The sequence below is a fragment of the Leptonychotes weddellii genome, chromosome 6, assembly GCF_054177405.1.
Source record: "Leptonychotes weddellii isolate Sample4059 chromosome 6, ASM5417740v2, whole genome shotgun sequence".
NCBI classification, from domain to species: Eukaryota; Metazoa; Chordata; class Mammalia; order Carnivora; family Phocidae; genus Leptonychotes; species Leptonychotes weddellii.
The window spans coordinates 74,533,002-74,553,322 of NC_138374.1; the positions used below are offsets into that span (position 1 = coordinate 74,533,002).

At 41.7% G+C, this 20,321-nt stretch overlaps 1 protein-coding gene across 1 annotated transcript in view; it reads right to left on the reverse strand.

The window, feature by feature from the left end:
• Nucleotides 1-10,088, reverse strand: part of LOC102751140 (protocadherin-15) — a 762,960-nt gene extending 752,872 nt beyond the window's left edge. The window contains exon 1 of the mRNA XM_081823172.1: nt 9,471-10,088. The gene's annotated coding sequence lies outside the window, so the exon portion shown is untranslated. The remainder of the gene's footprint in view (nt 1-9,470) is intronic.
• Nucleotides 10,089-20,321: the final 10,233 nt, after the last annotated feature.

Consider the following 20,321-nt stretch of genomic DNA (forward strand, 5'->3'; position numbering starts at 1 on the left):
CGCCTGGGTGGCTCAGTTGGTTAAGCGACTGCCTTCGGCTCAGGTCATGATCCTGGAGTCCCTGGATCGAGTCCCGCATCGGGCTCCCTGCTCGGCAGGGAGTCTGCTTCTCCCTCTGACCCTCCTCCCTCTCATGCTCTCTGTCTCTCATTCTCTCTCTCTCTCAAATAAATAAATAAAATCTTTAAAAAAAAAAAAAGATATTCAATGAACATTTTAATTTTAGATCCCATGTTTAAATACAACCCCTACAAACCAGATATCCTCATAACTCCTTTTCTTAACTTGGTTTTGGAATGCAAATTTGTGATATTAAGATGTAGATTGATCAAAAGTACTTATCTCATCCTCTACACACTCAGGTCAGCGCAGAAATTGAAAGAAATATGAAACCACAAGGACAAAGAAGTGGCAAAGGAAAATGTATGATTTCAACAAATTTGAAAGTGGAAGATGAGAAACTTACGTAGCGAAGTACAGAAGATTACATAGGAAATGGCAGAGGTGGGGAGACAGTGGTTATGCCGAAGAGCCCATCAATGCTGCAGAACATACCAGAACATGGTATGGGGAGCTCCACAAAGGGAGCACCAGGACAAGCAGGGGAGGGTGCTGGAGTTGAGGTATCTGTTGGATGACCTGGATCCCTCCCCAAGTGCCGAGCAATCGTCCCCTAAGCCTTCCCTGCTCCACAGCTCAGACATCGGAGTGTTTTCTGAAGATGCTGTCATGGGTCCCTGGACACTGGGTCACCACACACAAAGCCTTCTCTTTGCCTGGATCCATGACACTTGCTGACTAGTCCTGAGCAAACACAGGGACCATCAAAGAGCATTTCAGTGACTTATCTTTAGTGACACAGTCACCTCTCTGCTCATAAAAATTCATTTCCCCCTTCTGTCTGGACACACTTCAAAAGTACAGAAGTTGAGTGTCTTAACCTGCCTGTGATTAAAAGTGGCCACGTGACCAAGTTCGAGGCAAAGGAATGTCCGTGGATGTCACATGTGTCCCATCCAGTCCAGTCTTGACCCATAAAACCTCCCTTGCATTTTTCTTGTTTTCCATGGAGGGCTGTCTGGACGACAAACTCGGAGAACATTTGGAAGCCATGTGTTGAAGACCATTCCCCAGACCCCCAACATCCCATTGACATAAAAACCACCTGCAGAAAGCTACATGAGCAAAATATAAATGTTGCACGGGGATGTGTAAGAGTATATTTGATTCCATGGCCTGCATACCCTAACACATTCTTACATGTGAGTGAAGATGCATTAATAACCAATCACTTAATGTCTGTGGGGGCAAAGCAACACAAAGGAGAAAATGTGAGGGTGGGAGGGAAAATATTACAGAGGGAACCAAATGACACTTCATTAAATAAATAAACAGGGCTATAACCAATGTCTTTATAAAGATCAGAGAATACGTTAATAAAAGCAAAAAGCAAACGAAGTAACAGAGAACAAGAAAGGAGCTCTTGAAAGTGTAAATATTAAAACAAAGATGCAAAAGTAATGACAAGAACAACGACCAAAATACTTCCAGGCCAACTGCCTTCCACTCGGTAACACCCTTGAACTGCCTCGATGGTTACCCACACACTCCCACTGCTGAAGCCAGTGTTTACGTCCTGGTTCCTGTCATCCTGGGACCATAAATGGCCTTGGACACATGGGTCCTTCTAAGACATAAGAGCCCCAGAGCTCAGTCCTCAGACCCCTTTTCTTACACATGCACACCCAGAGCCAAGCTCCACTCTGAACTCCGTGTCTGCAGAGTCCTCTGATTTGGGTACCTTGGATTCTGCTCGCGCACAGCATGCAGGAGGCAGGGACAGAACCAAAAGGCTGAGCAAGGGTGGGTATGTGCTCTCTTCCAGTCTTCAGGCTGGACACTGGTCTTCCCCTACCCTCTGGCTTGGACTGAACTGAACCGCACACCATGGGCTCTCCTGCTCTTTAGCTACCTGCCAGAGAGGTCCCAAGGCCCACAGCCTCCGTGAGTGCATGAGCTGACTCCTTATAATCAATCAATCAATCAATCTCTCTCCTAGGCGTCACAAATAAATACTTGTCAGAGAGCCCCTCCATGAAGTGCACCAGGTAAGCCTCCACTCCAGTCCAGAACCAGGCAGACTTAATTAGGGAAGTGTGAAGGTTGAGATTGTCCCCTCTAGACACCACTCCCCCAGCCCTGCAGCCACAGAGCAGTGTGAATGGCCCTCTATTTCCCTCACCCTCACTCCTGGCGGCTGTGGGGTCCCAGTGGGCACCGGACCTCACACCTGACTCAGAGGCAACGCACCAGTGTAAGTCTACATCCCAATATGACTGAAAAGAGGGTCACCATGTTGGGAAAGCAATGGTACTGGAGGACCAGTGTTTCCAAGAACTTGGGAAAATGTATCGACTAGCATGATTTGTGGAATCATTTGTGGAATTTAATTTTTTTGCAAAAAAATTCAAGAGAGATATTCAGAAAAGTAAACATAAAAAAACATGTATTAAAGATGGAAAAACAAAAACTGGAAAATAAAATCACAGTTTATTGTTGGCAGAGCATTAGCATATTAAAGTAACTAGAATTTATGATACTGTACTGTATTTCAAATGTGGGATAGAATAAAAAATGTGGTGATAATAAAAGCAACTGAATGTTTAGTACTGCAATAGGAAATAATACTTTGAATAAATAAATCAAGAGGTAGCATCATAAGCATATTATTTAGAGATATAGGTAGAAATAAAGGAGAAACACCCAAAAAAGAGTTGAACAAAGTTGTGTGGGGACTTAGAGAAGCAGGACCTAGTGTATATTTAATTATATGCACAATCTGATTTTTTTTAACCATGCACACCTGCTTTGATCAAAATAAACATGAGCTCTAAGAAAGTGCTTTGATTTATGTATGTGTACATATATGCCTATATGTGTGTGTGTATGTTTAAAAAAATGAGGAGGTAGTAATGTACATCTAAATGGCAACTTTTAGGAAATAGGTATTATCCCCCATAAATACTAGAAATGTTCTTTGCTTCAGCATTATCTCATTCACACAATATCTTCTTGATGGTAGCTGAAGTTACTATTTGGAAAAATTGTGTGTGACTATAATAAAGTGAAGCCTTATTATCTGAAGCTCTGTTGAATTTTATTCTATTCTTTACCCTCATTTATGAATACAAAATAAGAATTCCTATAATGAATGCTATACAGAACTCAGTATATCCTGAGCAAAGATTTCTCCACAAACCTTGTAAAAACGCTTAAAAGTTCTGCTGTTGTCATTTTCTGTAAAATATTAGCACACCAGTGTAACACTTGCTAACGGTCCAAAACAGAACATTTTATTTCCTGTGCACGGCATCAGATGGAAAGTGAGGTTTAACAGACTGTGAGCACCTCTTCGATGCAGAAACTCATGTAGGGATACTCAGAAGTCAAATTTATCGGGGAGGGAACATCTGTTCTATACCTTCCATCCCACAGAGGTTAAACGGATAACGTATTTAAAGGTACTTGGAATACTTCCAGGCACGCAGTAGACACTCAATATTTATTCTTTTCTTCATTCATTTATCAAACAAATTCAACAACACATCAAAGAAGATGGAAAAAATCCAATGCTTGCATACATTCTTAGATTGCTTTCCTCCAAATATAGCCATGCAGAAGGAATCTATTTAGTGAGGAGAGCTCAGTATTTAAAAATTCAAGAATTAAAGAAAAGTAAAAGAAAACTATTGAAATTGAAATTTTGAGCACTTCAAAGATTTTCTGGTAAAGTGCTTTATGTTCTCATTATCTGCCTTATAGCCAGGAATAACTTTAGAGATTTTATAGTGTACATTTTCATTTATAAACCGTATGCACATGCCTTCCTCTTGGCTCATCTTGGAATTCAGAAAAGGAAGCGCACATTTATCTCATTTTTACAAAATCTCCCTCCCTCCTCAGTCGCGTGCCTTCTTCTAACTGAATTGTCCACTTCTGGTCCCCGAGGCCATCTCCATGCTTCTTACTACAAAGGTTCCCTCATTTCCAAATTCCCACCACCTCTCTCTTCCACAAATAGTCCCCACATTGAGTGAGGAGAGAAGGAGAAAAGACCACAAGGGGCCACCAGGACTAGACACGTGTGCGTGGCCACAGCTATTGTTTTCCTGTTCTTCAGAAAGTTGGATGCACAGCAGGGGCCCCCGGTTGTGGGGATTCCGCAGGTCAGCAGCCCATCCTCGGGATGGGGCACACTCCAGGAATGCAGGGGTTCCTACTAAAACACCAAGATACCATTTCAGCTCTTCCTGACTCCAGGAACGAATACTCAGGGCAAATACGCAGTCATTGATGAGATTGTTATGGAGCCCTTGCTAAATTCTGGGCACTGAGCTAGTTAGTGGAGGTGGTAAACCACACTGTGCAGGGCCCTGATGAAATATGCACTTTCATCTAATTCCCAGAGCAAGAGGACGAGGAAGACAATAGTATCTGAGCCTCCCAGGTGAGGCAGCAGGAGCTTATCCAGCTTAGATCCTTCACTACAGTCCACGCAGAGTGAGGGCCTCCCACCCCAAAGCCTGCTCTGTCGGGGTCCTCTCTGGATGCGGTGGGCACATGGCAGACACTAACCCCAGTGCTGAGATGGCCCTGGTTCCAGGCCCTGGGCAGGGCTGATTTACATGCCTGAATGGCATCCTTCCTTGGTCAGCCCTGTACAGACAGAAACCAGGACAGAGACCTTCGACACAAGCTCGTCACTACAAGGGGCTGGTGCAGGGTGGAGGCCCAGTTCCACCTGCTCTCCTCTCAGCCTCCCAACCTCCCTGTCTCCCTCTCTTCATCTCTCTCTCCCTCCTCCCCTCTATCCCTCCCTCCTTCTCTTCCTCTCTCTCCCTCCATCCCCCTTCTGTCTCTCCCTCTCTCTGCCTCACCTCTCCATCCCTGCATCATTCTCTCCTCTGTCTTTGTTTCTCTCTCTCAGTGTCTGATCAGTCTGTTTCTCTCTCTCAGTCTCCTTTTCTGACTCTATTCCCCTTTCCCTGTGCACTGATCTTTCTGGCAGTCTGTCAGTCTTTTTCTGTCCATCCCCCTGTCTGACACTGTCCTGCCCCTCTCCTTTCTCTGCCTCTACCCCTACTCATGGAGCATCTCTGGGCCCCTGTTCTGTGTTTGCCGAGCTTTCACTCCCTGTCTCTAACTTCCTGTATCTCTCCTTTTGGGAGTTTCTCTACTTCTCTTGCTCTCCACAGACGATCTCTGGTTCTCTCTGAGCCTGCACGTCTGTGAGCATCTCTCTGTGACTTCTCCCTGTCTCTCAGACAGGGTCGTAAGGTTCTAAAGAAATAACAACCTCTCATCCCGTTTTAATGAACCTTCTCTGGATTCCAGTGGTGTGCTGCAAAGTTGAAGAAATTGGTCCCTTAAATGATAAAGCAAAAAGGAAAGTCACTGTCCTTGGATAAACAATTTGCATTTCCATAAGGATTCAGTGATGCTGAATCAGAAAAGGCTCATTCTGACACCTCCATGAAAACGACAGGGAGGGCATTCATTAGCTGGGCTCCCATTTGAATGATGCACTTCATCCCACACACCGCTATCCTCCCCGTCAGGAAACAGTGTTCACTTCTGTCTGAAACCCGCCCTTTCACTGGGCATTAGAATGAATGACTTTTCAAAAGTAATAGGGGCTACACATCCGCCATGGCCTGAGAATGAGAATGCTTACACTCTAAAAGCTGTAAAGAAAGTTACACCTCCTGTCAATTTTTTACCCATCATGGTACACAATAAACAAGCTTTGAATTTTTCCATTTACCAGTGCAAAGGAAAGCAATGCTTTATTTTCTTTAGTTTCTCAAAATAATGACTGTCTCTGCCTTTTACATTTATAGCTTCAATAGCCATGATCTGATATTTAAGGTTGAGTGCAGCCTTTAAAGAACTTGTGAGATAAAAGGAGATTTATCCGTGATGGTGCTCAGGTAGAAACTCTTATTCACGAGAGTGGAAAGTATCTCGCTGCTATTGTTTGTAGATACATACACGATCATCTTGAGAAGTAAATGCTAGAAGATTAGAACTAATTGTACTTTAGGTTATTAGCCATTTGTCAGTTTCTTATTCATTATCTTAGCTGATCCTTGCAAAAACTCCGATGGGCTGACTTTTATAGATGTGGTCACTGAGGCAAAAATGTTTAGGGAATATGCCAGGGCTTCCAAGGACAAGAACTGTCTTTGTACCAGAAGCAGAGGTTTCCAAGCTCCTTCAATAAATTAATAAATTGTGTGCACATGCATGTGTGTGTGTGTCCACCTTGCTTCATGGTGTGTGACCTATTTGCAGGCTGAAACCAAGTGCCTTGTATCTCCACAGTCCTGTAAATCTGGGACTTCGGTTTGTACGTCACAGGTGGTGATTATACTTCAAGGTCAGGCTCTTCTGACCCACATTCAAAATCAGCAGCTCACCCCTGCCTCCCGCTCACACGTGTGAGGGAGCAATGGCTGCATTGGGAATATCTGGGTAAATTCTCTGGTCTCGCCACCATCCAGTCTAAGGGGCTCTAGGATGTGATTTAAATGAATGTTACACACAAAATCCATTTCTGAGGGCTCTGATCCTTTGGACTTTGTACAGAGACTCTATCCACAGGACATATTCTTGCCATACATTCCTTAACAGCAACTCTTTTTTCTCACTTGAAATTGACTCTGAGTGCTAACAAGTCCCCGCAGGTGCCCCAAATACATCCTCATACAACACAGGAGCATCTGAGCATAGAAGTTCAGAGAGGAGGTCCCAAGCGCCATCAGGAGTTTTGAATCACAAAGGGTGAGAAAAAAAAAAGAAAAAACCCCTACATCCAAACAGAGTTCTAGCTGAGAACAACAAAAACAGCTTTGAAAAGTCGCCCTGTCCAGTGACACTGGTTTTCAGTGTTATAACTGTAAGGTGTTCCCCATGAACACAGAGATCAGGACACATGAGTCAGAACACCAACTATCCCGCAAGTGAGGACAAACTCTTTAAAAAAAAAAAAAGTAGAAAGAGGAAAAAAAAAATCAAACAACAAAAAGTATGACCAAAACCTACTCATTAACATAGAGTCCAAGTAAATTAAACTTTCAGGCGATGAACACGCTCACTCTACTTAGAAGCAGTGCAGTCCCCTTTGTGGAGATTATTTTTCCTGCCAATCGGAATGTATTCTTAGGTTGGGGTTCAGGATAAAACTTAAAACCCTAAGTTTTTCTTCAGCTTGAAGGCTGCAATAAAAGGTAAACATATACGGGGGATTTCTGGGCCAGAGAAAAGTCAAGATAACAGCTGGTTTACGAGAAGAGTTTTGTATTATTTTACACCATGTAAGTAGGAACAGAAGTCCCTATTGTCTGAAATTGTACCTGCAGTTACAACAATGGGGAGGACACTCATCTACCCTGAGACAAAAATTCACATTTAAAGAATTATTTTTTTTTCCTTTTACTATGATTGTAAAGATTCATTATTTATTCAGGGAGTCAAAGCCCACATGATCAAGTGATTACTGAAAGGAATCATTAATTACTCAACACACATTTGCTTGACACACATTTTGTGATCAAAGAGAGAGAGTTATTTCCCTTGACCGGAAAAAATAATTGCTGCCTTTTGCATTGAACTTCCAACTGAGGCTGGGTACCAAAAAATCTGGGGAATTTTTGCAAATGGCTTCAGTTTACATCTGTCCATCTGCTGTTAAAGCTGGATGGTAAAAACAAAACAAAACAAAACAAACCACAACACACACTTTGCACAATTGAAACGTGGGAAGGCTAAGGAAAAATATTGCAATGGGCATTTAACTTAAACTCTGAGTTCTTTTATGTTTAGAACTGTAATTACCAGTGTTCCTTTTAAAACTACTGTTTTAGATCAGACCTGTACTTATCAAATAATATTATTAATGGATTTAAATTTTAAAATCTCTTAGAAAATGGAAGGCTTTATTTAAACCTCTTTTTATAAAAAGTATTCAAAGTTCTACCCCCATGATATTCCCAAAGCCAGCTAACCATAAGATAGCTCAGATCCCTTAACGGCTAACACTCAGGGGTCATTTCCGTGGTGAAGGAATGAGGATTCACGTGCCCTGCTCACCCCATCATTGCAGGAGTTGAAAGGGGAGGATGGCCCCACTCCGTGCAACTGGACACGCACGAGGGTGCACCTTTATTTCAGAGGAGAATGAGCCCACAGTCGAGGGGATCAAGTTTCTGAAATCTGAAGACTCACACGTAAAGATACGTACACTGACTCACACTTAGCCAAGGCAGAAGAAAAGAAACTAACGGAAGAACCAATTTGCAGTGAACAGTAACTCCATGGGAGTGTATGCAAACAGCTTCCAAATTGTTGTGAAAATAACAGGAAACATTCTATGCTTCAGCATGTATCTCTTTTACAATGGTTTGCTTCTCTGACATTAAGCCACACCATAACTCTGCCCCTTAAGTATTTGGTTACTAGATTTGACAATCCGCTCTGTCGGTGAAAGCAAATGAGTTCAGACTTGGAGCCAGCCTGACGTGAGGCCGTCGTGTTACACCCCAGTGAACAGTGGCCCCCCAGTGCATGTGTGCATGCCACGGCTCTGTCAAATGGGTGACCATCTGCACCTACTGAAGAGACCCATCAGAGTGCCTGGAAATTACTTCTTAGGCTCACCTTCCCTACAACATACAGAGTGTGCTTGTAAAGACCAAGCCACAAAGCAGGAAAACTGTTAGTACTACCTAGCCCTAATTCTGCATTTTGAGGAGAAAGTCTATCTGGATCCAAATTCTAAATGGTCAATGCTCCTGGGCACTTTCGTAAAGGAGCACAGATTCTAACACACTAACACATCTATAGTGAAAACATCAGGACCCTCCAGATCCCAACAAATCACAAAATAGAATGCAGTTCATTGTGGGGCAGAGTTAACCACTTACGCTTACCCATTAACTATAATCTCCAGCAACTGCGGCTCACAAAATGAAATGACACACAGGTGCATTCGCGCACAAGAAAACAAACACCATGTCAACACTCTTGCCCCCTCTCTACGTTTTGTCAGGCAGAGAGAAGCGGCGAAAGAAAGCGGTTGAGAATTCACATTTTTTCAAAACATGTCAAACAGCAAGGAGTCATAATTCAAAAGCATGTGACTTTCTAAATATTACATTAACATCTCAACAAAACTGTAAGCCCACATGCAGGGATCCGGAAGAACGAGAAGACCACACTGTGTTTCCTTTTCCACCAGATAATTACTTGTCCATCTTTACCACTCTATTCTTTGAACAAGCAGGACAGAAAGTGATAGCCTGACACAGACCCACGGCACTGGAACAAAGTCTTAACTTTCCCTGTACTTCACTGCTGCCTTACATTGGAAAGATTAAGAGAAGGGAGGCGGGGGGAAAGAAGAAACTTACTCGCCAGTTTGAAGTTTCCTCTTTAGCCCATGTAAGATTCTGCAGCAAGTTTTCTTGCCAAGGCTGCGTCCTGCACATCCCTTTCAAAACAGCCAACGCTCATCCTCCAGGTCCGAGAGGATTCGCTCACACGTGACGCTTCTGGTTTCTGGGAGGCATTAGGATCCAGTCTTGCATCATCAAGAAGATGTTATCAGGGATTTTTTTAAAAAGCCCCGCAACATGTTAAGCCAGGAGGCATACTCTCCCTCTCCGCGTTCTGAGATGCATGCCAACTGCCTTCTTATCACAAGCAGCTAACTCGGAGCTGCTAGCAGGGATCCGTCTGCCCTCTATCTGTCACTATGAGCTCGGCACGTTCACTCACTGGGATTGGAGCAATCCCAATCAGCTGGCCAGAAAGCTGGGTGCGCGAAATCCCGGGTGACCCGCCAGCCCACTGCGCCAATTAGTAGCAGGTGCTGCAGCCCCGAAGACAAACTGATGCCGGCTGAGCATCGGTGTGGGCGGCTTTATTGTACTGTGTTCCCTCGGCCTGCCTGTGATTCTCCGCTCTCTTTTGTGTGGCTGTGTTTTCTGTTTTACCCCATCATCAGTACGAAGAAGTTTAGCAGCTTACACTCCATGACCATATGAGCAACAAGTGGAAATAATCCCTGAAGCACCTTCCACCTCCCATCATCCATTCTGCGCCCCACCCCCACTTTGTTTAAACCCACCCTCTTATATCGAGCTGTCCACATCTCCGCATCTCCTGAGCATAGAGAAACTTCACACTTTGTATAGGAGCTAAAAAGACAGTTTTCAGGTTTTGAAAAGCACATATAAGTCACCTAAGGGTATTATGGAGAATCCTATTATAAGAAAAGTAACAACGTACTTCTTAAATACAAGATCCTCACAAGAAAGTTACATGTAAGCTGGTGGAAACACACACACACACACACACACACACACAGTTATTCTGTTAATCAAGGGCACTTTTTTTTTTTTAAGATTTGGCTTATTTATTTGAGAGGGAGAGAGTATGAGCACGGGAGTTGCAGTGGGAGAGTGAGAAGCAGGCTGCCTGCTCAGCAGGGAGCCCGACATGGGGCTGGATCCCAGGACCCTGAGATCATGACCTGAGCCGAAGGCAGACACTGAACCAACTGAGCCACCCAGGCGCCCCCAAGTGCACATTTCTTAAGGAACTTGCCATGCCTAGAACTTACGCCCATACTGAAATTTGCCCAAATGCTCATCTGAACCCCTGAGAAGGAAGAATCTAAAAACAAAAGCTACCTCAGAACTTATTAGAGCAACGGTTTCAACAAACCAAGGGTTCTGAGGTTGGTTAAAAATGACAAGGTGAAGAGGACACAGACAGAATCCCCTATCCCATATTTTCCTCACGGACAAGGTGGATTATGTATCATTATCACTCAATCTATTTAAGAAAAAAGTATGTATCCCACAATGCCTCCAGAGTGTTGCCGTATTTGGATGAATATGTTCGCAGAGGGTAACATCTCATTTAATGCAAAATTCACTTATCTTCCAAGTTCACTTTTCCAAAGGAGAGGAAAAAAATCTTGAACAGTGTGGAAACGATCCGAAGTCAGCCAAATGTGTCATGAATGTCAAGCAGAAAAATATGTATAATTAAATCACAGATGAATCATAGGTGAACCTCCGAGCCCTCGGGCAGAACCTAGTTGCTCTTATTTTATTTACAACCCAAACAAACGGAATCATTTGCTTCCTTCAAGACACAGAAGATTGGGGGCCAGTGGGGAGGAAGTGTTAGGGACAGATACATTTCACAGTTGTAAGAATTGATGTTGTGAAGGTTTAAATATTGATGCTTTAATAAAGACGTCTTTATCCATAATGTTTAAAGGAATTTGGGTATATTTTGTTTGAGACTTTTTTATCATTTCACTGAAACATGACACTTGTGGAACAATCTATACATCGATATCGCTGGTTAAATAAAGCAGCTGCTGTTACAAAGATGTTTTTAGTAACATGAATGAGTAAATGTAGTTTTCATGAATGACAAAATCAGCCTCATTCCTGGTGAGGTTTAGTTATAAGTTTGATACATCAGAAAGATAACTAGAATACAGAAAAGTTCATCTCTTCCTCACCTCCTGTGAGGAATTAGATTATTATGAATTAAAGTCTTATGGGCAAAAACAGCTGATTTTCCTTTCTTTTTAAAGCACTGTATTTAGGCTTTCAGAAAAGTATGTATTTTTTAACAAGATGTAAGAAATGCAGTATATAGTGCAGGATGAGTTTGGGTGAATTTTAGGGAGCCAATTTAAAAACACAATAAAGAAAAGGGAAAAGTCAAAGAAAACTCCACTATCTTGAGACAGTGGGGGAAAATATGGTGTCAACATCTCTACATCTCTTTCTCTCTCTTTTCTCTCTCACACATATTTCATTTGTTTTCTTTTTTTACAGATTTTATGTATTTATGTATTTATTTATTTGAGAGAGAGAGAGAGAGCTTGAGTGCTACGGTGGAGGGAGAGGGAGAGAATCTCAAGCAGGCTCCCTGCTCAGCGTGGAGCCCAATGTGGGACTCTATCTCATGACCTTGAGATCATGACCCGAGCCGAAACCAGGAGTCCGATGCTTAATCAACTAAGCCACGCAGTGCCCCTCACACACATACTTTATACTTTAAAATCAAATTGAATCCTGCTCTACACACATTTTAACCTCTTTTTTTTCTTTTAACAAAATGTCATGGACATTCCTTTTGTCAATAAATCTAGACCTAAGGCATCATTACTGATCTTTCTTTTTCTTTTTTAAAGATTTTATTTATTTGAGAGAGAGAGCATGAGAGGGGGGACGGTCAGAGGGAGAAGCAGACTCCCCACCAATCAGGGAGCCCGATGTGGGACTCGATCCCAGGACTCCAGGATTATGACCTGAGCCGAAGGCAGTCACTTAACCGACTGAGCCACCCAGGTGCCCCTGATCTTTCAATATATATGCATATACACAGATAAAATTTATTTCACCAAATACTTATGTTTTAACATTTAGTTTCTAATTCTGATATATTTGTCGAACTATCTTTTATTCTACTCTATTAGCATGACATTCTAGGAGTGGAAACGGTTGGTCCAAGGGAGTTGGTCATTCAGTATTATCACGTGAACTCTTACGGATGACACTTGGTCGGTTCTGCATGTGTCTGAGCATCCCTAGTGCTCTTTGTTCCATGAAGGCTGGGTCTGTTTAATTGAGGTCTGTATGCCCACTGCCTCTAGCCACATGTCTCACATGTAAAGTTACACCTAAAACTCCAACACACCAATAGGCATGTCCAATACACCCTCAAAGTGAATGGATTTAAACACTGTAAAATACTCCTTTTTAGTAAACACTATGAGGCTTCCCTTCCTTAGCAATATGGAGAGGAGTGGTGCAACTTGTGGTGGACAGAGAATGGGAACACAGAATTCTGAAGGACCAGAAGCAACAGTGGAGGATACGCAGAGACCAGACCGAGCTCTCAAATCAGAAAACACAAGCATCTATGGAAATCAGGCCTGTGTAAGAGATACACATGGAAACAGGAACCACTATGGACCAGGGTCCTATGAAGTAGGAGAATTGAAAAAGAATGAAGAAAACACTTTTGCTTCAGATACACATATTCTCACGGTCTGACTATGATTTAGGGTGAACTCCAGGATCGGAACACAGTAACGGGAATCCGTAACTAATTCCAAAGGGGGGATTCTAGCGAAGTGGACTGAGTGGCAGGTGCCGTCAAGAAAGAAGATGCATCAGAGAGGCTGGGGGCTGTGAAGAGCTAGGAACTGGACCTGGATGTGGCTTCCAGCCCTGACTCTTCGGGCTGGCTAGTAACTGGGTCATGTAACTCTCAGTCATTCTCCTCACATGGGGAGCAAAAAAATCAGGGCATTTCCAAAGCTGTTTAACTATGTTGCTAATGAGCCTGCTATTTGATAAACACATCACGCCTCTTCATGGTTTTGTGGGTATGTCTACAATTTGGGGGACATATCAGCATCACATGCAAGAGTGCTGAGGCTGGGATGCAAATGTTTGAGATCTGATGGTCTTCTGACCTTGAACTAATTCCTTAACCTCTCTGAGACTGATTTCTAATCTGGATATTAGAGGATTAATACCTATACCTCACGTGCTAATTAAGAGATTTAAATGGGATATACTTTGCAAATACTTATAATCTAATGGAATATTGCATACATACGATAATTTTTATGTATTAGTATTATCATTTTAACACAGTTTGGTATGATTAGCTTATAGGTGCAGACAAGAGAGTGTCAACACATGTGGGAAATTCCAGATAAAGCAATCCCTAAATCCATTTTTTTTAAGACCTTATTTATTTGAGAGAGAGGGAGAGAAAGAGAGAGCACACAAGCTGGGGTGGGGGGAAGTGGCAGGCAGGGGGAGAAGCAGACTCCCCACTGAGCAGGAAGCCCAACATGGGACTTAATCCAGGACCCAGATCATGACCTGAGCTGAAGGCAGATGCTTAACCAACTGAGCCACCCAGGTGTTCCAAAGTCTAGTTCTTTAAGGAACAACAGCCAATCACACATACATGAAACTCACTTTAGTTTACTTTATTAAAGAAGAAATTAGTTATATTATATGCTTTGGAAAGACTTTAAATATTGAAAACATTTTTAACATTTAAAAACATTTAAACACTGAAGATGAGGATTTATTTTAGAACATGAACAAAATGTTATCTACACAGTTAAAAATGATTCGTTAAAGTCAGTCAACCGGGGCACCTGGGTGGCTCAGTCAGTTAAGCATCAGCCTTTGGCTCAGGTCATGATCCTGGGGTCCTGGGATCGAGACCCGCATCGGGCTCCCTGCTCAGCAGGGAGTCTGCTTCTCTCTCTCCCTCTGTCCCTGCTTCTGCTCTCTAGCTGTCAAATGAATAAATAAAATCTTAAAAAAAATAAAAATTAAGTCAGTCAACAATGGAGACGTGGATATGCAAATTATATTATGTAACCTAAAGGAGATTTAGGCAACCTTTAAAGTTCTAATCATGAAATCTATGAAAAATGTAGCAAATAAAATAGGTGGTCAAACTTTAAAACTGAAGAAAAATAGTATGCATCCTCTCTTAGAAACTACCGTGTGTACACATACACACATAAAATGGTGGATAGAAATACGGTGGTTATGCTCACAGAGAAACCACAGTAGATCGCCCCCCACAAATATTTCCTTTAATGAATGTTTGCTTCTTACATTCCTTTTTAGCACCTCTTATTCTCACTCACCTCCTCTTGCACAGATAACCGCTTGAATATATATAACATGCATTTTTGTCTGTAATTGTGCAAAATGTGTATTTTTGTGTTATTCTAAAAACTCACAAAATTAATTATATTAGCATTTGGGGAGAATTTTTTTCATAAAAATGAATGCTGCACATTTTATAGAGCAATGGGTTACACAGAATGCTCCATATGTGTATGGATGTGTATGCATGCCAAAAATCAGCTACATTCTACATACAGCTGTGAAGATTACCATAAACTTTTGTATTCATGCCAGTTCATCTGTGCACTGGGATTTAATGAACAATAACAAGCAAATAGCTGGTCAAGGATACAAGTTTTATTTTCTGTATCTAATTTTTTTTCTTTGGAATTTGACTTAACAGTAGGTTTATATTATACCTTATATTATATTATCCTTGTATTATACCTACAAACGGCAGGTTTATATTATATTATAAGGCAAAGCTACTTCTCCTCTTATCAAGAGATTTAAAATGTTGCTCACTCCATTCACTAGCTCTGGCAAATTTGTATACTAACTAAATAGAACGTTTTGTTGGGGCTTTAGACTACAGTTTGCTGGTAGGAAGCATTTCAGAGTATCTAATTAAAGTTACGCAAACCAATACTAATTCATACGCTATTCTCAAATATATCTCATTGAGAAAGCAAGACATAAGAGGATTTTTGTCTATCCTTCCAGAATGAGGACTGAGTCCTGGAGTCAATAGCAGATTCAAAGTAAAGAGAAGCAGAGAAGGCCTCTTCTTCTTCTTCTTTTTTTAACCCAGATTAAAGCTTTAGTGAACAAAAGCTTCAGCAGTATTATCAAAATAGCCTTGCTCATTACAAGCTGTGTCTCACCAAGTTGCCTGGGATCAAGCCATTCTAGGCTTGTTAATGTCCGTGGTCATTCAGAGTTGGGATTCAAAGCTAGTGGGTACAACAACCACACAATAAACCCTCGACCAGGGACCTGGGGGCTGGGGGTCATCTGGACACACACCAGTAAGCCTTTGTCATGATTCGTGTTGTACAACTTTATTTTTTATTTTAATACCCTTTTATTGTCAGGATTCAAGGTAGCTCTAGTTAACAAAGGTTTTTGTTTTGTTTTTTCCCAGCAATGCCTTTCTTCTTTTTTTTCCCCCTTCCTCCCTCCCTCTCTCCTCCCTCCCTTTATCCTTCCTTCCTTCCTCCCTTCTCCTCCCCTTTCCTTCCTTCCTTCCTTCCTTCCTTCCTTCCTTCCTTCCTTCCTTCCTTCCTTTGTTCCTTCCTTCCTTCCACCCAGGACTTGCCTCTTCTATAGTTTCAGGGATAAGAACAGCATAATCTCCAGTTAATACTTAGCTGTGCTGAGTTTCCAACAGGCGGATTATTATTTTAGAAGAGCAATTTGGGGATATAATACAGTAGTTCAAGGACAATGCTGAAAGCCATAATTAATTTCATAAACATAGTTATGTGTGTACATACACATTGTGACTAAAATATGTGAAGATGCTGAAACTGTTCACACCATTTTTTTACAACTTAATTCTTAAAGAGCATTGAATTTAGAATGGGGCATTTATCTCCATGTACATCTGATGGGCTTCTAAATATAAGAATTAATTTTAAGTTTGGACAAAATTATAAGGTCAAATCATTTGACTATTGCATATAACCTAAAATCTTTTGAAACCACAAAAATAAAACTAAAAAGAAGTATAGATAATAATTACTAAAAATATTTTCTCAAATGCCAACTGCTTACTTTTCTAACTATTTTGTTTTTGCCTTAAGGATACTTTTCTTTTCCCTAAAGAGAGAAGCGTAGATATAACAAAATTTATTGCTTTAAATAGAAAAAAAAAAAAAACACCACCACCAACAACAACTGTATTACTCATGCTGCCCCTTTTCAGTTATAAGTCTTCCATGCTAGATCTGTTAGTATTGCATTGTTGTGTGACAACTTACCACAAATGTAGCTTAAAACTACACACATGTCTCATCTCAGACTTTGTAGGGGTCACGGGGTCCAGGCCAGGTTCCCACACAAAGCTGTAATCAAGGTATTGGCTGGGCTCAACTACGAAAACCATCTGTTTACAAGCTCATTCAGGTTATTTGCCGACTTCATTTGGTTATGACGGTATGACTGAGAGTCCTGGTTTGACCTCTCCCTGACTGCTGGGAGGTGCTTGCGTTCAGGGGCTAGAGGACGTCCCTTGTTTCTTCTGCCCCATGACCGTCTTGTTAGCTTACAGCAGGGCTGTTGGTTTCCTCTAGGCTAGCAGGAGAAGCTCTCTATGTGTACTAGCAAGAAAAAGCCTGATATTTCTCCTGGGGTATCACAGGATGGACAGCCGGTAAGCTTTGCCATATTCCACTGGTTATAAGTAAGGTACAAGTTCTCCCGCATTCAAGGAGAAGGGATGCTGCTTAATAGCAGGCACAGAGACCATTGGGCCATCCTAGAATTCTGCCTACCACACTGGGTTGACTCCTACTGCACTTACACACTGCATCTATTTAGGCATAAATATAGGCAATATTTTGGGGCACCTGAGTGGCTCAGTTGGTGAAGCATCTGCCTTCAGCTCAGGTCATGATCCTGGGGTCCTGGGATCGAGCTCCTCATCGGGCTCCCTGCTCAGCGGGGAGTCTGCTTCTCCTTCTCACTCTGCCTGTCACTTCCCCTGCTTGTGTTATCTCTCTCTCGCTGAGAAATAAATGAAAAATCTTAGAAAAAATAAAGTAATTGAAGACTCTTAACCATCAAAGCTTACTTTCAATATTTTTAAAAACATCATAGGACTTCAAATATGTAAAAGTATGTTATTTTATCAGAAAAAAAACAATATGATAAACTCCTACTGAAATCCAAGCACTTTGATACGTAAATAGTTCAAATATTTAAGACCAGAGTTGTTGAGGAAAATATTTCCAAAAAATAAACAGAAAAATTTAAAAGAATCTCATTGTAACCTAAGCTACGGGCAGGAGAGGGACTTAGGGACCACATATTGTATGGTAGGTAGTACCTACTATGAATTATACTTTTATATAATTTCCTGAGGACTCAGGAACTTTATTTTTCTTTTTTTAGTAGTAGGTAAAAATAAAACTTCAGTTAGCTTTGTTTTGTTTCCCCACCTTCCATAGAAAATCCGAGGATTAGCAAGGTATCCTCTTAGATTTCTTGAACCTAAAGCCTATTACTAAACGCAGACTCTGTGTGTGTGTGTGTGTGTGTGAGAGAGAGAGAGAGAGAGAGAAAGACACACATAAACACACATGAAGCCGTTCAGTGGGTACCGATGGAATTATTTTGGTCATTTAAAAAAGTGTTCCTTGTTGTACTTTAGGTGAAAGGGGAAAGAGTTTTACAAATCATCTTCATCACTCTGCTACCCTGGGACTTAGGAAGAAATCCTCAGCATCATGTTTTGCTGACTTTAATGATGGTCTCAGTTATCTATAATTCTAAAGTTATAATTTAAATTCATACACATTTTATAGTCCTTCAGGAGCCCCAGTCTCAGCAAATATTAGTTCTTCCTTCCTTTCTTTTTTCTTTCTTTTCTTTTCTTTTCTTCTTTCTTTCTTTCTTTTTTCTTTTTTCTTTCTTTCCCCTTCCTTCCTTCCTTCCTTCCTTCCTTTCTTCCTTCTTTCCTTCCTTCCTTCCTTCCTTTTGTTTTTAGTTTTTTTGTTTTGTTTGTTTTTTAAGCTGGTACTTTCTATACCAGAGCCAACATTTGATGTATTTGTATAAACATTATTTTTAGATCAACTCAGACAAACCCCTAAGGCTTCCTGTAAGTGAAGCTTATCTTACGTTACTCTCTGATTCACACTGGTTTCTCTTTGACTCAGTAAGTGCTACTTTAGTCCACTTCAGAGAGCGGGATCTGGGGAGACAGACTCGTTCCCCAAGTTTGTAAGTGAGTCCATTCTTTCTGTCTGTCCCTGACTCTTGTCTCTCCTCCAAAAGTCGTCGCTGCGTGCTGTGTTGGAGGAAAGCTGCCGTCCCGTCAGGGCAGCGGGCCCACCTGCCAGGCTTCCCCAGACAAAACTGTGGGCAGAGGGGACTCAGAGGCTGGTTATTCCTGAGGCCAGCGAGCTGCTTATCCCCCACGGAGATGCAGACTGAAGTGAGCTCGGGAGTGTGGCCGGAGTATGGGCTCTCTCCTTGTTCCTGAAGCAAGTGGAGAGCCCGCCAGTCTCCCTGGGAGCTCCCTCAGCCAATTTCCAGAGCCACCCCAGCACTCTGAGCCTAAGGGATTATGGACAGTTGATTTATCTCTGGGCAATTATTCAGATCTCTCCAGAATGTATATTCTTGCCTCAAATCTATATCCCACTGGACTGCTTTCTAGCTTTGTTCAAAAGGGCTTCATAATTTCCATAGCAACAGATTACCATGTCCTGTATTTTGAAACAAGCTCAGGTTTCACTCCAGACTCAAAGGGACATGACAGGATAATTCTGCAGTTAATGGAAACAGGTGGAAATATAGAAGCGGGGATACCTTCCAAGACACACAGACTTTTAACTACACTCATGTTCACTTCTATGTTGATTCAACTCTACAGAGATTTTAAATATTTGAAAAACAAACAGATTGCACTTAAAAAGCTCTCCTAACACTGACAGCCTGAGAAACAATATTTTTCTTCCTCATCTAGATGATACAAATATATAAGTATGGCCACAGTAAAAGAGTATAAACTACACCAGGGGATACTCTGCACATCGTTTAAGGTGTGAATATTGTTTTCCGGTTATTAGACCCACAGAGTCTCTTGTTCTAGCATGTTAGGCGAGCTGTTAGATTCTAGATTTGCCAGAGATTTCTACAATCTTAATCACACTCTTGTCAACATTCTCTGTTAGTAGCATTTTCCTAGATGTGGCTTTCCTTAAATTTATAGGTGAAAATAAAGGAAACATAAACTCCAGGGTATTGGTATCACTGGTTCCCTCTGTCATTCTCACACAGTCTGGAGTGAGTCAATGAAACTCGTTCTGGAGAAGTTCATAAGGGATGTCCCAGCCAGCAATGAAAATATGGCAAACCTGTAATTCTTAGCCACGCAATGTTAAATGCCAACACCATCAATAAAAAATTATAAGCTCTATGAACATATTTCAGTGAAATCCAGCATCCTGGGTAGAGGTAGGTTCACCACACACATATTTGCATGGTATCATCACCATATTTTCCAGACCCTCATCTGTTCTTAATGCACACATACTCTATCGGAAGAAGCAATGCTACATGTCTGTTCTCTCGATACCGAGGGCTAATGGCATGCTGGGGAAGGTGTGGGGACCAGCAACAGGGTAGTAAATACGACAGGTGAGGACAAGCAGGTAAGAGAGCAGGTGTTCCTCAAAATGAGTCTGGATCATTTTTCCAAAGAAGACATCCAAATGGCCAACAGACACATGAAAAAGTGCTCAATATCGCTCGGCATCAGGGAAATCCAAATCAAAACCTCAATGAGATACCACCTCACACCAGTCAGAATGGCTAAAATTAACAAGTCAG